Raw genomic sequence first — 19,071 nt, forward strand, 5'->3', positions numbered from 1 at the left:
CTGTCAAATAAATAAATGAAATCTTTAAAAAAAAAAAAAAGAATGAGAGTCAAGGCTCAAAACAGACTTAGGAGCCACTGGCATTGAGGCTGAAACAATTGAAAACTGTGGATGAATTCTTAGGAAGAGACTGCATTGAGTAGTTGAAGGATTGAAATTTCGAGAATGCAAAGGCCTCAAGGAAAGGAAGAAGAAAAAAATGTAGCAAAGAAAAATGTGTTTGTGGAGGGGCAGGGCTGTGCAGTATCCCAGATACCAGTAGAGAAGTACCCCTTGCAGACGAGAGGTAGAAAACCCAAGAGAATGCCCCCCAAAATTATTAGAACTCACAGTTCAGCAAGGTGGTGGGTTACAGAATCCAACAAGCAATTGTCTGCAACAATCAATGGCTTTCCTCCAACTACAACCTGTTAAAAAATATAATAGACAAAAGATCCCATTTGTAATAGCAAACAAAACAAAACAAAACAAAAATAAGTAGGGATGAACTTGGAAAATGTGTGGGACTTTTATGAATTAACAAAAAACTGAAAAAGGATTTTGATAATGAGAAGGTTTGGTAAATTGGAAACATGAAATGTCAGTGTCCTGACACTGTATACATTTAATGTATATACTTAATATGTTTAATGTATACATGTATTATTTTATAATCTGTACATTTAATACAACTTCAAGCCAAAATAAATTTCCAGGTGGACCAATGAAATGTATGAAAAATAAAAACATAAAATAAGTATAAAAGAGGAAAAAAGGGTAGAAAGGTTTTCCAACCATAAGCCCAAAGGCTGTACTCTAAAGAAAATGTTTGCTTGCTAGATAGGATTCTGAACAAACCATGATTCCGAGAGCACAAGCATCCTCGCCTTGAAAACGTCCTCCTAAGTCCTTGGATCTGTGATAAGGCCATTCCCATTTTTCTCCCCCTTAGCTCAAAACATTTCCATCCCCTGTGCAGAGGAATCATCTGTAAGTACTCGTCAATGCTCTCCACAATCCTTCTGTGAGCAAACCCACACAGCGCATCCTCTCAAAGCCTTCTAATACAGCAAACACTTAGCCCTGGCTAAGAAACGGGATCAAGAGAAAAAAAAAAGGCCAGGCCCCACTTGGCACTGATAATCCAGAGGCCAAAATTCCACATCTGGAGTGTGGCTGGGGGCGAGCATTGTTCTAGCCCTAGAAGTAGAAGTAACACACCCCACCCAACCAAAAGCAGAGAGAAGACAGTAGCAGGTGTTTGTATTAGGGTAAATGTTCCAGTGTTCTTGGGCTTGCTTTTTCTTTGATAAGTTTTTCTTTTATTTTTTTTTCCATAATAAGTGTACTCTTTAATCCATCCCCATCCCCTATTTCCATCATCCCCCTACCTACCTCCCCTCTGGTAACCATCAATTTGTTCTCTTTAGTTAAGAGTCTGTTTCTCAGTTTATCTTTCTTTTTTTTTCCTTTGCTCATCTGCTTTGCTTCTAAAATTCCACATTGAGTGAGATCATATAGTATTTATCTTTCTCTGACTTATTTAACTCAGCATTATACTCCCTAGCTCAATCCATGTATATATATTTAACACCTTGACTGTGGTGGGTTTCATGGATACATACATATGTGAAAATAAAATTGAACGCTTTAATATGTACTTATTGTACATCATTTATACCTCAAGAAAGCTATAAAAACATTAAAAATATGCAAGCCAAAGTGCACCTGGTGGTAGTCAGTAGAAAAATATGACTGGATCTTGGGGTTGCAAGTTTGAGCCCCATGTTGGATATAAAAAAAAATCTTAAAATAAGGGGCACCTGGGTGGCTCAGCAGGTTAAAGCCTCTGCCTTCAGCTCAGGTCATGATCCCAGCGTCCTGGGATTGAGCCCTGCTCTCTGCTCTTCAGGGAGCCTGCTTCCTCTTCTCTCTCTGCCTGCCTCTCTGCCTACTTGTGATCTCTGTCTGTCAAATAAATAAATAAAATCTTTTAAAAAAATAAAAAATAAATAAAAATCTTAAAATAAAAATAAAATTCCATATGAAAAGCAAATCCAGAAATATAGAAAAACTATAATATGAACCTAAAACTATTCTAAAAAATTATCTATTAAAAAGAGGAGGGGGGCTCCTACTCTTGATCTCAGCTCAGAAGTTGATGTCAGGGTCATGAGTTCAAGCCCTGCACTGGGTGTGGAACTTATTTAAAAATTAAAAAATAATAATAAATAATAAAACAAATAATTGTGTCTGGGCAGGGTTCCCAAGACCATGCCCAGGTTCAACGGTTCAGAAGGAGGACTCACGGGATTCAGCATATAGTCACACTCATGGCTATGATTTACTACAGCGAAAGGGTACAAAGCAAAATAAGCAAAGGAGAAAGGCACATGGGCGAAGTCCAGAGGAAACAAGGCACAAGGTTCTGAGAGTCACCTATTGGAGTCACTGGGACACACTTAACTCCCCTAATAACAAGCTGTAACAACATGTGTGAAATGCTCTCTACCAAGGAAACTCATTAGAAATGTGGTTCCCAAGGTTTTTATTTGGGGCTGGTCACATAGGTACGCTCTGCCTAACTCTACCAAAATTCCAGGCCCTCTGAAGGAAAGTAAGTGTTTAGCATAAATCATATTGTTTACACAAACAGTTTAGGCATAGTGAACCGTTCTTATAAGTTAGGGTGTTACAACCCTCCCAAAATTCCTGGTTCCCAGATGCTAGACAAGAACTAACCTGGTAAGAAGGACTTTCAAAGGATAGCAGTCAGGCCAGCTATGTTAACCCTTCTCCACACAATACTACAAGCTAGCTGAATATATCCCAGAAATGTAAGGGGAGTTAACATTTATAAAATCTATAAATAATGTTCCCTAATCAAAAGAAACTAATCATTTTAATAAACAGAGAACATATTTCGTTAAATTCAATACACATTAATTATAAAAACTTCAGCCAAGCATAAAGTTTATCCATAATGGATAAAATATATCCATTAAAAAAAAAGATCTATAGCAAACATGATTTCTTAAAACATTAGAAGCAGGGGTGCCTGGGTGGCTCAGTCAGTCAAACAGCCGAATCTTGGTTTCAGCTCAGGTCATGTTCTTGCTGTCATGAGATTAAGCCCCGTGACTGGCTCTGCGCTCCACACACAGTCTGCTTCAAATTCTATCTCCCTCTCCCTCCAGTTCACTCTTTCTCTATCTCTCTCTCAACTAAAGAAAGACTTAAAAAAAAAAAAATTTAGAAGCACACTCTTTAGTTAAGGAACAAACAAGAATGCCTTCAATCATTGCTTCTATTCAACATTTTATTGGAGGTTCTCACCAGTCCAGTAAGAGAAAAAAATAAAAGGTATAAGGATTGGAAAGGAAAAAAGAAATGCCATTATTCACAGATGACAGCGTTGTCTACCAAAAAAAAAAAAAAAAAAAGACAAAAGTAGGGGCGCCTGGGTGGCTCAGTGGGGTAAGCCTCTGCCTTCGGCTCAGGTCGTGATCTCAGGGTCCTGGGATCAAGCCCCACATCAGGCTCTCTGCTCAGCAGGGAACCTGCTTTCTCCCTCTCTCTCTGCCTGCCTCTCTGCCTACTTGTGATCTCTCTCTCTGTGTCAAATAAATAAATAAAATCTTTAAAAAAAAAAAAGTTAAACAAATTTACAAAAAAAAAGACAAAAGTATAGTAATACAAGAGTCTAGCAAAATGACTGAATATAAGATTGATTTATAAAATCAATTGGCTTTAAATGGACAAACTGGGGGCACCTGGGTGACTCAGTGGGTTAAGCCTCTGCCTACCGCTCAGGTCACGATCTCAGGGTCCTGGGATCAAGCCCCGCATCCGGCTCTCTGCTCAGTGGGGAACCTGCTTCCTCCTCTCTCTCTGCCTGCCTCTCTGCCTACTTGTGATCTCTGTCTATCAAATAAATAAATTAAATCTTTAATAAATAAATAAATAAAAATGGACAAACTGTATAGTATAAAGTATACAGGTATACTGTATAAATTACAGTATACTGAGGTATGGTTTCATGTCTCATCCAAAAGCAAGTACCAGATTCTTTTTAATACAGCAGCCACACCGAGATATAACGCATATACCATACAACTCACCCATTATATATAGATAGACAGATACAGCATATATATGTATATATACATATATATATATATATATATCTTCTAGTCAGTCATCTTGCTAAACTCCTATATTTCTGAACACTTAGCTTGCCAAATCACTACATCATATACCTGAAACTAATATTATAATACATGGCAATCATACTTAAGTAAAAATAGAAAATTTTTTTAAATATTCTAGGCCAGACAATTACTAAAGTTAACGTACTCAAACAGAGACCATGATCATGATATTGTTTAATTATACATTTTTTTAAAAGATTTTTATTCTTTTTTTTTGAGAAAAGAGCATGAGCAGGGGCAGAGGCAGGGGGTGCGTGGGCAGCAGGCTCTAGCTGAGCAGAGAGCCAGATGCAGGACTCAATCCCAGGACCCTGGGATCATGACCTGTGCCGAAGGCAGACACTCAACAGACTGAGCCACCCAGGCGCTCCCTAACTGTACATTGAAAAAATCCAAAAATAATCCAGAATTAGAAACAAACACTTAAGTTCAAAATTGGAAAATCTGACTTCAAGAGAAAACTCCATGCTTAAACGACAAACTCTACCAGAGATATTTAGAAGCTGATCAGCAAACTAATAGAACACTGCATGTCAACCAAGTGGAATTAAAATAAAGATTTAAATTAAAAACAAAAAGAAGTTCATCAGCATTATCAGGAAGGAACCATCAACGGTCTCCACTGGTGTGCAGAGACTCCGGGATAAAAGAAATTAAAAATACAGCAGTACCAAAACAAAAAGAATGAATGAGCCTTCCCATGTCTCTCATTGCAGCACAACTAGTGATTAATTAAATTCGGATAAAATAATGGAGGAGATGATTTTCATGATGGTTGATGCTTGGGTAGGACAGAGGACCATTCTTTCAAGTGGACATTAGACCCCGTATTAGTGATCTGACTTCAGTGAAAGTGAAGGAAATGACAAAGTCACTATGAGTAAAAATGAAAGTCTTGGTTTTTATGAAAGGAAAAGCCCTAGTAAAGAAAGGGAGAAGAATCCACGTAAATCAAAATGTAGTACTTTAGGAACCCCAGGAGATGCCGTTGCTATAGCAGCCAATAAACGAATCAGCTCACATCAAAAGGGGTTTCTCTCACTTCAAAGCCCTCAAGGAAACCACTAACAAATATTAAGTCCCGCAGCTAAGAGCAAGGTCTAAATGGATTCCACAAGCAGCCTCAGGAAGTGGTGGCAACAGAAACCAACCTGTGCATGCTTCTAGTAAGTCTTGATAACTGGTAGAATGTTTTACAACAATTTCACGCATCTTCCTATAGAACACAGCATCTGCTTAAACAGAAACACAGTGAAACTGAGGTTGGCATTTTTGTTTAATGCATGGGAGGAAGCTATGTGAATGCCTGTGTGTGTCTGTGTAAAGAATCGCTTTATATGAAATCACTGATACAGGAAGTACTTCTCTAGTACCCCATTAGCCCCACTATAATGTCAGTTAATATTTTTTAAGAAAGCATAGGTCTGAATTTATCATGGATAAGTACTTAGAAATATTTTAGATAAAGGTGTGAATTTTAATCAGCTGCTAGTCATATATATGTAATTAATATACATATATATTTGCTTATATATGTATTTCAACTCTTGTTAACCTTAAGAATTAATAATACCCAATGTGGTTGTACCTTATAAAAACATAGATGTTAAACCCAAAGTAAGCAATTCAGAAATATGATTAAAGAGGGAATTTGCCTTTTTTATTTAAAAGCAATTGTACCTCACACCTGGGTGGCTCAGTCATTAAGTGTCTGCCTTTGGCTCAGGTCTTGATCCCAGGATTCTGGGATTGACTCCCAAGTCAGGCTCCCTGTCTGCAGGGAGTCTGCTTCTCCCTCTACCCCTCCTCGCACTTGTGCTCTCAATCTCTCTCTCTAATAAAGAAATAAAATCTTAAAAAAAAAGAAGAAGAAGAAAGAAGAAAGAAAGCAATGTATAAGAATGCTCATGATACCAATGTTTATAATAGCAAGATAAACAGGGGACACCTGAGTGGCTCAGTCAGTTAAGCTCCAACTCTCCATCTCAGGGTTAGTCCTCAGTTCAAGCCCCACATTGGGATCCACTAATTCTATAATAGCAAGATAAATAAATAAAAAGAAAAGCAATCCAAATATCAACCAGCAGGAAAATAACTCTTCTCAATGGCCAGGTTTCAACTCAAACATCACTTCCTTGGGGCTTCTCTGAGCTTTATTTTTTTTTTTAAGATTCTTTTTATTTATTTGAGATAGAGAGGGAGAGAGAACACACACGAGCTGGGAGGGGCAGGGGGCAGAGGGAGAGGAAGAAGCAGACTCCCCACTGTAATCCTCCCTCAGAACAACGTGCTACTTAAAATATGACCTATGAGGGGCGTATGGGTGGCTCAGGTCTCTGCCTTTGGCTCAGGTCATGATCTCAGGGTCCTGGGATTGAGACCCGCATCAGGCTCTCTGCTCATTGGGGAACCTGCTTCCTCTTCTCTCTCTGCCTGCCTCTCTGCCTACTTGTGATCTGTCTGTCAAATAAATAATTTATACACACACACACACACACACACACATATATATATATAAAACCTTATAACCTATGTTATATAACCTAGTTACCAAGCATGCTTAGATATAGCTTTAAGAAAAACATGTACTGGCAACAGGTCTTTGGGGAGAGAATGATAGACGTCTTGAAGCTGAGCAGCTGGGGATGCCAGACTCGCTCAGGACGGAATGCCGCCTGCTTCATTTTTTCGTTATCTCCCCTTCTCCCGAGAGCATCAGCAGTTAGTCAATGCTTTCATTTGAGCTAGCTCACTGTAGGTCATGTACTACGTGACCAAACACATTTTGCCTTTCTTCTTACATTATCTATAAGATTCATGGCCAATGTGTAATCTTCTCTGGCTTTGTTGATTGTTATTCACTTTCTAATAAATATGAGACTGAGGAGCCGTTTGGGGCAACAATATTTTCTACTGTCACCCCCTGTCCCATTCTCTTGCAGCTGACTTGTTTGTGCCTCATTCTTCTCCCATCAGGAGGTGACAGCCCACTGAGCAGGGAGCCAGCCCCACATGGAGCCAATCCCAGGACCCCAGAATCATAACCTGAGCCAAAGGCAGATGCTTAACTGACTGAGCCAACCAGGCGTCCCTCTCCCCGCTTTAAATTTAAAACACACACCCACACTCAGTCACTCTCTTCTAGCAGCTACACTTACATCAAGACACAACTATCAATTGCTATCCAGTATCAACACTTTATGATCTGTCTTCTCCCCAAGAGACAGTAAACTCCATGAAAAGAAGAATATTATCTCTTCTTACTTTGTATCTCTAGGCCTTAGCACATAGTAACACTGAAAACAAAGCAAAGGAGGGAGGGAAATCTCAAGAGTGGGAAGGGCAGGGGGAGGAGTCAAGATGGCGGAGGAGGAGCAGACTGAGATGACATCAGGTCGCAGGAGTTCAGTTAGTTATCAAACTTCTGAACACCTACAAACCCAATAGGAGATTGAAGAGAAGAAGAGCAACAATTCTAGAAACAGAAAATCTACCACTTTCTCAAATGTAGGACATAGGGAGAAGTAAATCCAAAGCAAAGGGAAGATAGACCGTGTGGGGTGGGGCCGGCTCCCGGCAAGTGGTAGAGCAACAGAGCACAAAATCAGAACTTTTAAAAGTCTGCTCCATTGAGGGGCATCGCTCCAGAGGCTAAGCTGGGATGGAGCCCTCATGGGGACAGTGTGGTCTCAGGACCCATGGGGTCACTGAAAGATCAGGGGTGTCTGAGTGTGGCAGAGCTGCCAGGTATCAGAGTGGGGAAAGCCAAATGCAGAGACAGAGCCGAGGAGTAAGCTCTCAGCTTGGGGTTACCTTAAACCGTGATCCAAGGCAGAGTCGGGCCACTGCTCTTTGAGAAGGGACTCCACAAGTGGCAGATCCCAGGAGACCCACCCTCATCCACTGGAAGAGCAGAGCGACAGGATCTGCTGGGTGTGCAGACTCCAAACAGGGCCGTATGCCAGAGACAGAAATGCTCTGTCACAGGCCGGGTGAACTCAGAGCACATCCGGAGATGTGGGAGACGGGAGGGATTGAGTGCTTTTCTCTGAGAGCAAACTGAGGAGTGGGGCCCCTAGCTCTTGGCTCCTCTGGGCCAAAGATTGGGAGGCTGCCATTTTCATTCCATCCTCCAGAGCTCTATGGAAAGTGTTCAGGGAACAAAAGCTCCCAAGAGGGAACCCGAGCAGATTACTTAGCCTAGCCCCTGGCAAGGGTGGTGCAATTCTGCCTCAGGCAAAGACATTTAAGAATCACAGCAAGAGGACTGTCCCCCAGAAGATCAGTAAGAATATCCCACCAAGACCAAACTCACTGATCAAGGAGAACAGCAGAATTCCAGAGGAGGGGAAAGCAAAGCATGGAATTCATGGCTTTCTCCCCATGATTCTTTAGACTTGCAAAGTTAATTTTTTTTTTTATTTTTTCTTTTCTAATTTTTTTAACCTTTCCTCTTTCCTCTTTTAACATTTTTTAACTAGTTTATCTTAACAATACCTTTCTTTAAAAAAAATATTTCTCAGGGATGCTCAGTTGGTTAAGCAGTTGCCTTTGGCTCAGGTCATGATCCCAGGGTCCTGGGACTGAGTCCCGCATCGGGCTTCTTTCTCAGCGGGGAGCCTGCTTCTCTCTCTGCCTCTCCTTGCCGCTCTGCCTACTTGTGATCTCTCTCTCTCTCTCTGACAAATAAATAAATCTTTAAAAAAAACTTTTCAACCTTCATTATTATAGTCCTATTTTATCCTTCATTGCATCTAACTTTATTTTTTGTATACATATAGGGGTTTTTCTTCTAAAAAGTTCTGACATACAATTTCTAGTAGATAAAAATATACTCTAAATCTAGCATAGGGCTTTGTTCTAGTCTCCAGCCTGAGCAAATTCTCTCCTCTGCCCCTTTTTTTTCCTTCTCTTTCCAACCAACTTATCTTCTCAATCCCTTTTTTAGATTTTTTTTTTAATTTTCATCTTTACAGTCATATTCCATCCCTTCAGCATGTTTACACACATTTGTGTGTGTGTGTGTGTGTGTATATACATATATATATATGATTTTCTTTCTTTAAAATTTTGGGAGGTAGTTTCCTCTAAGTGACCAAAATACACCCAAAATCAAGTGGGTGGCTCTATTCTATTCACCAGTCTAATATATATTATTTTTTAATTAAAAAAAATTTTTTAAACTTCTTTTCACCCCCTTTCTTCTCCCCCCCAATTTGGGGTCTCTTCTGATTTGGTTAGTGTACATTTTTCTGGGATCTTTGCCACCCTTTTAGTATTTTATTCTCCCATTCATATATTCTTATCTGGATAAAATGACAAGGCAGAAAAACTCACCACAAAAAAAAAGAACAAGAGGCAGTACTGAAGGCTAGGAACCTAATCAATACAGACATTGGTAATTTGTCAGATCTAGAGTTCAGAATGACGATTCTCAAGGTGCTAAATAGGCTCCAAAAACACATGGAAGATATTAGAGAAACCCTGTCTGGAGAAATAAAAGCCCTTTCTGTAGAAGTAAAAGAACTAAAATCTAACCAAGCTGAAATCAAAAAACCTATTAATGAGGTGCAATCAAAAACGAAGGCTCTTACTGCTAGGATAAATAAGGCAGGAGAGAGAATTAGTGATATAGAAGACCAAATGACAGAGAATAAAGAAGCTGAGCAAAAACAAGACAAAAACTACTGGACCACGAGGGGAGAATTTAAGAGGTAAGTGATACTATAAAACAAAACAATATTAGAATAATTGGGATTCCAGAAGAAGAAGAAAGAGATAGAGGGGCAGAAGGTATATTTGGAGTGAATTATTGTAAATAATTTCCCTACAATGGAAAAGGGAATAAGCATCAAAATCCAGGAGACACAGAGAACCACCCTCAAAATCAGTAAAAATAGGTCCATACCCCATCATCTAATAGTAAAACTGACAAGTCTTGGTGACAAAGAGGAAACCCTGAAAGCAGCCCGGGACAAGAAGTCTATAACATACAATGGTAGAAATATTAGATTGGCAGCAGACTTATCCACAGAGACCTGGCAGTTCAGAAAGAACTGGCATGATATATTCAGAGCACTAAATGAGAAAAATATGCAGCAAAGAATACTATATCCAGCTAGGCAATCATTGAAAATAGAAGGAAAGATAAAAAGCTTCCAGGACAAACAAAAACTAAAAAACTAAAACCAGCTCTACAGAAATATTGAAAGCGATCCTCTAAGCAAAGACAGAGCCTAAAAGTAGTAGAACAGAAAGTAACAGACGATATACAGTAACAGTCACCTTACAGGCAATACAATGGCACTAAATTCATAACTATCAATAGTTACCCTGAATGTAAATGGGCTAAATGCCCCAATCAAAAAATACAGGGTATCAGAATGGATAAAAAAACAAAATCTATCAATATGCTCTCTACAAGAAACTCATTTTAGACCCAAAGCCACCTTCAGATTTAAAGTGAGGTGGTGTAAAACAATTTACCATGCTAAGGGACATCAAAAGAAAGCTGGGGTGGCAATCCTTATATCAGATCAATTAGATTTTAAGCCAAAGACTATAATAAGAGATGAGGAAGGACACTATATCATACTCAAAGGGTCTGTCCAACAAGAAGATCTAACAATTTTAAATATCTATGCCCCTAACATGGGAGCAGCCAACTATATAAACCAATTAATAACAAAATCAAAGAAACACATTGACAATAATACAATAATAGTAGGGGACTTTAACACCCCCCTCACTGAAATGGACAGATCATCCAAGCAAAAGATCAACAAGAAAATAAAGGTCTTAAAGGACACACTGGACCAGATGGGTATCACAGATATATTCAGAACATTCCATCCCAAAGCAACAGAATACACATTCTTCTCCAGTGCACATGGAACATTTTCCAGATGATATCACATCCTGGGTCACAAATCAGGTCTCAACTTGTACCAAAAGGTTGGGATCATTCCCTGCATATTTTCAGACCACAATGCTCTGAAGCCAGAACTCAATCACAAGAGGAAAGTTGGAAAGAATCCAAATATATGGAAGCTAAAGAGCATCCTACTAAAGAATAAATGGGTCAACCAGGAAATTAAAGAGGAACTAAAAAAATTCATGGAAACAAATGAAAATGGAAACACAATTGTTCAAAATCTGTGGGACACAGCAAAGGCAGTCCTGAGAGGAAAATATATAGCAATACAAGCCTTCCTCAAGAAACAAGAAAGGTCTCAAATACACAACCTAACCCTACACCCTAAAGGAGCTAGAGGAAGAACAGCAAAGAAAGCCTAAACCCAGCAGGAGAAGAGAAATAATAAAGATCAGAGCAGAAATCAATGAAATAGAAACCAAAGGGACAGTAGAACAATTCAACGAAACTAGGAGCTGGTTCTTTGAAAGAATTAATAAGATTGATAAACCCCTGGCAGACTGATCAAAAAGAAAAGAGAAAGGACCCAAATAAATAAAATCATGAATGAAAAAAGAGATATCACAACAAACACCAAAGAAATACAAACAATTATGAAAACATACTATGAGCAACTATACGCCAGCAAACTGAACAATCTGGAAGAAATGGATGCATTCCTAGAGACATATAAACTACCACAACTGAACCAGGAAGAAAAGAAAACCTGAACAGACCCATAACCAGTAAGGAGATTGAAGCAGTCATCAAAAATCTCCCAACAAACAAGAGCCCAGAGCCAGACAGCTCCCCAGAGGAATTCTACCAAATGTTTAAAGAAGAATTAATTCTTATTCTCCTGAAACTGTTCCCAAAAATAGAATTGGAAGGAAAACTTCCAAACTCATTTTATAAGGCCAGCATTACCTTGATCCCAAAACCAGACAGAGACCCCATCAAAAAAGAGAATTACAGGGCTCAGTGGGTTAAAGCCTCTGCCTTCGGCTCAGGTCATGATCCCAGGGTCCTGGAATGGAGCCCTGTATCGGGCTCTCTGCTCAGCAGGGAGCTTGCTTCCTCCTCTTTCTGACTGCCTCTCTGCCTACTTGTAATCTCCATCTGTCAAATAAATAAATAAAATCTTTAAAAAAGAGAGAGAGAGAATTACAGACCAATATCTTTGATGAACACACTTGCGAAATCTCACACCAAAACACTAGCCAATAGGATCCAACAGTACATCAAAAGGATTATTCACCATGACCAAGTGGGATTTATTCCTGGGCTGCAAGTTTGGTTCAACATCCACGAATCAATCAATGTGATCCAATACATTTATAAAAGAAAGAACAAGAACCATATGATACTCTCAATGGATGCTGAAAAAGCATTTGACAAAGTACAGCATCCTTTCTTGATCAAAACTCTTCAAAGTGTAGGGATAGAGGGTATACATACCTCAATATCATCAAAGCCATCTATTAAAAAAAAATCCACAGCAAATATCATTCTCAATGGAGAAAAACTGAGAGCTTTTCCCCTAAGGTCAGAAATATGGCAGGGATGTCCATTATCACCACTGCTATTCAACATAGTACTAGAAGTCCTAGCCTCAGCAATCAGACAACAAAAAGAAATTAAAGGCATCCAAACCAGCAAAGAAGAAGTAAAACTATCACTCTTTGCAGATGATACAATACTTTATGTGGAAAACCCAAAAGACTCCACTCCAAATCTGTTATAACTCACGCAGGAGTTCTGTAAAGTATCCAGATGTAAAATCAATGCACAGAAATCAGTTGCATTTCTATACACTAACAACAAGACATAAGAAAGAGAAATTAAGGAGTCAATCCCATTTACAACTGCACCCAAAACCATAAGATACCTAGGAATAAACCTAACCAAAGAGGTAAAGAATCTGTACTCAGAAAACTATAAAGTACTCATGAAAAAAATTGAGGAAGACACAAAGAAATGGAAAAAACATTGCATGCTCATGGATTGGAAGAACAAATATTGTGAAGATGTCTATGCTACCTAAAGCAATCTACATGTTTAATGAAATCCCTATCCCTCTCTGTGTCTCTGTCTGTCAAATAAATAAATAAAATATTTTTTTAAAAAATGAAACTAGACCATTTCCTTACACCACACACAAAAATAGACTCCAAATGGATGAAAGACCTCAATGTGAGACAGGAATCCATGCAAATCCCTGAGGAGAACACAAGCAGCAACCTCTTCGACCTCAGCCACAGCAACTTCTTCCTAGAAGCATCACCAAAGGCAAGGGAAACAAGAGCAAAAATGAACTAGTTGGACTTCATCAAAATCAAAAGCTTTTGCACAGCAAAGGAAACAGTCAACAAAACCAAAAGATAGTTAACAGAATGGGAGAAGATATTTGCCAACGACATATCAGATAAAGGGCTAGTATCCAAAATCTATAAAGAATTTATCAAACTCAACACCAAAGAACAAATAATCCAATTAAGAAATGGGCAGAAGACATGAACAGGCATTTCTGCAAAGAAGACATCCAGATGGCCAAAAGACACAGGAAAAAGTGTTGTACATCACTCAGCATCAGGGAAATAGAAATCAAAACCACACCAGTCCGAATGGCTAAAATTAAAAAGTCAGGAAACGGCAAGGATTCGGAGAAAAGGGAACCCTGCAACACTGTTGGTAGGAATGCAAGCTAGTGCAGCCACTCTGGAAAACAGCATGAAGGTTCCTCAGAAAGTTGAAAATAGAGCTACACTATGACCCAGCAATCACACTAGTGGGTATTTACCCTAAAATACAAATGTAGTGATCCGAAGGGGCATGTGCACCTGAATGTTTATAGCAGCAATGTCCACAGTAGCCAAACTATGGAAAGAACCTAAATGTCCATCAACAGATGAATGGATAAAGAAGATGTGTGTGGGGTGTGTATATATCTATACACATACACATAATGGAATACTATGCAGCCATCAAAAAACCCCCAAATCTTGCCATTTCAATGACATGGATAGAACTAGAGGGTATTATGCTAAGCAAAATAAGTCAATCATAGAAAGGCAATTATATGATTTCTCTGATATAAGGAATTTGAGAGGCAGGGTGGGGGTCATGGGGTGTAGGGAAGGAAAAAATGAAACAAGATGGGATCAGGAGGGAGCCAAACCATAAGAGACTCTTAATCTCACAAAACAAACTGAGGGTTGCTGGGGGGCGGAGGGGAGGGTTAGGGTGGCTGGGTTTGGACATTGGGGAGGATATGTGCTATGGTGAGATGGTGAGTGCTGTGAATTGTATAAGACTGATGATTCACAGATCTATACCACTGAAACAAATAAAACATTATATGTTAATAAATAAATAAACAAACAAACAAATCTGTTCCTGCTTTCTAGCTTACACTCTTACTTCCACTATTGATATGCTTCATCACTTAGGAGTAGGGGGGGTTTCTATTAGAAGGCAATGGAAAATAAGACTCATCTTCATTGAAATGTGCTTTACTATCAACTTTGCTCATCTCATAAAATGAAGGATGACAATTGTTATGGGCTTAACTGCATCCTCCCAAAATTCATGTTTGAAGTCCTAACTGTAGTGTCTAAACACGGTGTCTGTCAGATCAGATGGGGGCCCCCAAACATGAGGCGAAAATTTGGTGGAAAGCGGTAGCTTGGGCAGTCGAAGAACTCACCTGAGGCAGAACAAAGGATAGAGAAGTTTATCAAATATAGCACAAGGGAGTGGAGGGCAGGACAGCAGAGGAGACGGTGTCCCTGAGGAGACAGTGGGTAGGGGCTGCATTCAAGGGGGGAAAGGTGAAGAGGTATTGGTGATATATGGAATTTTCCCATTTTTGGTTAACTGTGCCTGGTTGTAAGTAGCCCACTGGTTAGTTAGGGCCTACAGATATTTTGAGGTGGGTCACCCTGATGGGCTTTCTATTCCTCCGGGGGGGTCACTGTGGGCCCTTTCTACATTCCATTGCTCAAACCTGTTTGCCTGAAAGCTAACTACCCTAATACCTTTTCCTTACCATGTGACTATACTTGGAGACAGGGTCTTTAAGGAGATAATCAAGGCAAGTCCTAATCCACTGTGACTGGTTCTTATGAAGAGATTAGAACACACACTTGGGAACACAGAGGAACCACAGTGTGAAGAAACCACAAGCAGGTAGCCTTTTGCAACGCAAAGCAAGAAACCAAACTTGCTGACACCCTGAATGTGAACTTCCAGCCTCCAGAACTATCAGGAAATAAATGTATATTAAAGCTGCCCAATCTGTAGTATTTTGTATGGCAGCCCTAGCAAACTAATGCACAGATATAAATGAAAAGTATTCTGCCTAGAATTGCTTTAGTATGAAGAAAATTTTTCCTGTGCTTCTCTAAGTCCCATAAACTAACACCTATTAAGTGAAAGTAAAATCTGTCATACTATTAAGAATTACTGAAACTGCTTAATTTTCTGAGGATGGGATGTTAGTAAACTGCTGTCAACCTTTTGCCCCCTTACTGATCCACAGGCAGAGTCAAACAAAACCATTTTATCCATCTGGCACTGCAGGCACAGTACCCAGGGCTTATAAGCTTTTCCAGTAAAGAAAACCCACAGGGAAAAAATGTCTGTGATATGGGCAGGTCCTGGTTCTAAATAAAATAAACCTACAAAAGTGAGAGATGTTTAATTAAATTCACATATAAACATCATTAATTTTTAAATTTAAAACATAGATTTTCATTATATTTGACATTAATTCATACACTGGATTTTTGTATTTAAGAATTCCCATGTACACACAATGACTGTTTAAAAATCAAATCATAAATGAGGCAATATAGTCTAATAATCTCAAAAATAAAAATAATCCATTCAAAAGGTTTTACAAGAAAACTATTCCACATTGGATATAGGTGCATCTTACTATTTGCTATGACAGGGCAAGGGTCTCCCTTTTCTCCCCCTGCTCCCTAACTGCCTTTCTCCATTAGTGCCAAATCACTAATAACAGTTCAGAAAGCCTGAGGCAGTATTCCTGCCAGGGAGGGCTGGCGGTTGAGAGGGCAAAGTTTCAAAGGAGTAGGAGGATGAAAAGCTAAGAAAAGAAGCAAGCACAATCTGAATAGGACCTGCATGCAAACAGATGAAACACAACTACATCCAGGGCCCTTTGAAACGTAAGTGACAGACTTAACAGGCAACAGATTTCATGCTGTATTTCCACAGACAGCTGCAGGAGGCCGCATCTAGAAGTAGATTCCCTTCTAGGAGCTAAGAGCAGATCTTGGCTTAAGACCAGCCAAAAAACAGCAAGCTCAGCTCTATAAGCATAAGGCAGTGGGTCCTGCCAGTAATTTAAGCGAATTTACAGGTAGGATCTTTCCCAGTCAAATCTCCAGCCAAGAATGCAACCTGGCTGGCAACCTGATTACAAATTTCTGAGGTGCCTGGGTGGCTCAGTGAGTTAAGCCTCTGCCTTCAGCTCAGGTCATGGTCTCAGGGTTCTGGGATCAAGCCCTGTATCGGGCTTTCTGCTTGGCGGGGAGCCTGCCTCCCCCACTCTCTCTGCCTGCCTCTCTACTTGTGATCTCTGTGTCAAAAAATCTTAAAATTAATTAATTTTTTTTTAAATGTGGAAATCTATCACAGCCTACCCTGCTTCAAGCCAGAACAGTGTTCACCACTAATTTCCTTAAGTGATATTTCAAGGAATTTTTTTTTTTAAATAAGAGGACATCTGGCGCTTGGGTGGCTTAGTTGGTTAAACATCCAACTCTTGATATTGGTTGAGGTCATACATAATCTCAGTCATGAGATCAAGTTCTGACTCAGCTCTATGCTCAGCATGGGGTCGACTTGAGATTCTTTTTCCCTCTGCCCCTCCATCCCCAACACCGCTCATGCATTCTCTCTCTCCCAAAAAAATAAAATAATAAAATAAGCAAGAAATAAAGGGACATAAAGAGCTGTATAGTTTTATATTTTATGATATAATACTCATATATATTATGCTCTATTCTTGGGTCACTTTAAATATTCTTGTTGCAACATCTTCATGGTGACCCTAGGAATTATAAGTGCCTTCTTAAATTTCTTTTTTTTTTCTTTTTAAAGATTTTATTTATTTGACAGAGAGAGAGAAATCACAAGTAGGCAGAGAGGCAGGCAGAGAGAGGGGAGAATGCAGGTTCCCTGCGGAGCAGAGAGCCCACGCGGGGCTCGATCCCAGGACCCTGGGATCATGACCTGAGCTGAAGGCAGAGGCTTTAACCCACTGAGCCACCCAGGTGCCCCTAAATTTCTTTTTTTTTTTTAAGATTTTATTTGAGGGGCACCTGGGTGGCTCAGTCGTTAAGCATCTGCATTCAACTCGGGTCATGATCCCAGGGTCCTGGGATGGAGCCCCACATCAGGCTCTCTGCTCGGCAGGAAGCCTGCTTCTCCCAATCCCACTCCCCCTGCTTGTGTTGCCTCTCTGTGTCTCTCTTTGTCAAATAAATAAATAAATAAAATCTTTAAAAAGTAATGATTTTATTTGAGAGAGTGAGCAAGAGAGAGTGCACAAGCAAGGGGAGGAGCAGAGGAAGAGAGAGCAGCAGACTCCCTGCAGAGCAAGGAGCCCAACTAGGGGCTGGATCCTGTCATGACCCAAGCTGAAGGGAGATGCCCGAGCCAAACGTAAACGCCCAACCGAATGAGCCACCCAGGCACCCCAACATCTTAAATTTCTAACAAACTAGCTTGAACTTACCTTCAATAGTACTCAAATCTCTGCTCCTACACAGTTCTGTATCTCCCCTTTATGTTACTGCCTGAAGTTACATCTTTTTTTTTTTTTTTTAAAGATTTTATTTATTTATTTGACAGAGAGAGATCACAAGTAGGCAGAGAGGCAGACAGAGAGAGAGAGGAGGAAGCAGGCTCCCTGCTGAGCAGAGAGCCCGATGTGGGACTCGATCCCAGGACCCTGAGATCATGACCTGAGCCGAAGGCAGCGGCTCAACCCACTGAGCCACCCAGGCGCCCCTGAAGTTACATCTTTATATATTGATTTCCTGCTCACTTTTATTATCGAGTCACATTCTGAGCAGGGCCTTTTACCCATCTGCCCCAGGTGGCCTTTATGTGTAAGACTGCTGAGATCTTTCAGTGAAGTGGAGAAGAGGGTACAATGGAGGAATGGTTGTAGGATCTGAGAAGACAATAGGGTTTGCAAAGACAGTAAGTAGGAAAGAGATCTTCCAAGCTGTAATATGGCAAAAACAAGGTTAAAATACATTAGTAGTATTATTCCGTACCATATCACCTGGCAATACCTTAAAACATTTATAAGTAGGGGCACCTGGGTGGCTCAGTAGGTTGAGCCTCTGCCTTTGGCTTGGGCCATGATCTCAGGGTCCTGGGATCAAGCCCCACATCGGGCTCTCTGCTCAGCGGGGAGCCTGCTTCCCCCTCTCTCTCTGCCTGCCTCTCTGCCTGCTTGTGATCTGTCAAATAAGTAGATAAAATCTTTAAAAAAAAAAATTTAGAAGTAAGTCAGCATACTATAAAAATTATAAAATATGCTATTAAGATACTGGAAATTCCCTAGAAGCAAATCTATAATTTTTCTGCCTCCACCCAATTCTGAGGAAGACCACATCATCACTGGTTCCAGCTCTCCTTCTGTGCCACTTTTAGAAAACACAGAAGGCAAGGCAGTGGGAAGGACATGTCTTCCCTCTTGGAGGTGTATCATTCTGAGGGAGTACAGAGGTTCCCCTCAAGCTCTGCTGAGCCCTGACCTCTGTAAGGAATCAGTGCCCTTGTCCTATCTTTTCACTTTATAGATGGGAAAACAGAGACTCACGGGAACAAACTTGACCAAAATTAGTGTGAGAACCTGAATTAAAACATATTTCCTGGGCCACCTGGCTGGCTCAGTCAGTAGAACACGTAACTCTTGATCTCAAG

At 40.1% G+C, this 19,071-nt stretch overlaps 1 long non-coding RNA gene across 1 annotated transcript in view; it reads right to left on the reverse strand.

The window, feature by feature from the left end:
- Positions 1 to 5,567, reverse strand: part of LOC106004039 — a 35,941-nt gene extending 30,374 nt beyond the window's left edge. The window contains exons 1-2 of the long non-coding RNA XR_001176877.2: positions 5,342 to 5,567; positions 331 to 407 (exon numbers count right to left, since the gene is read on the reverse strand). This is a non-coding gene — a long non-coding RNA (uncharacterized LOC106004039). The remainder of the gene's footprint in view (positions 1 to 330; positions 408 to 5,341) is intronic.
- Positions 5,568 to 19,071: the final 13,504 nt, after the last annotated feature.

This window comes from Mustela putorius, unplaced genomic scaffold, assembly GCF_011764305.1.
Source record: "Mustela putorius furo isolate JIRA1106 unplaced genomic scaffold, ASM1176430v1.1 tig00003898_pilon_pilon_pilon, whole genome shotgun sequence".
NCBI classification, from domain to species: Eukaryota; Metazoa; Chordata; class Mammalia; order Carnivora; family Mustelidae; genus Mustela; species Mustela putorius.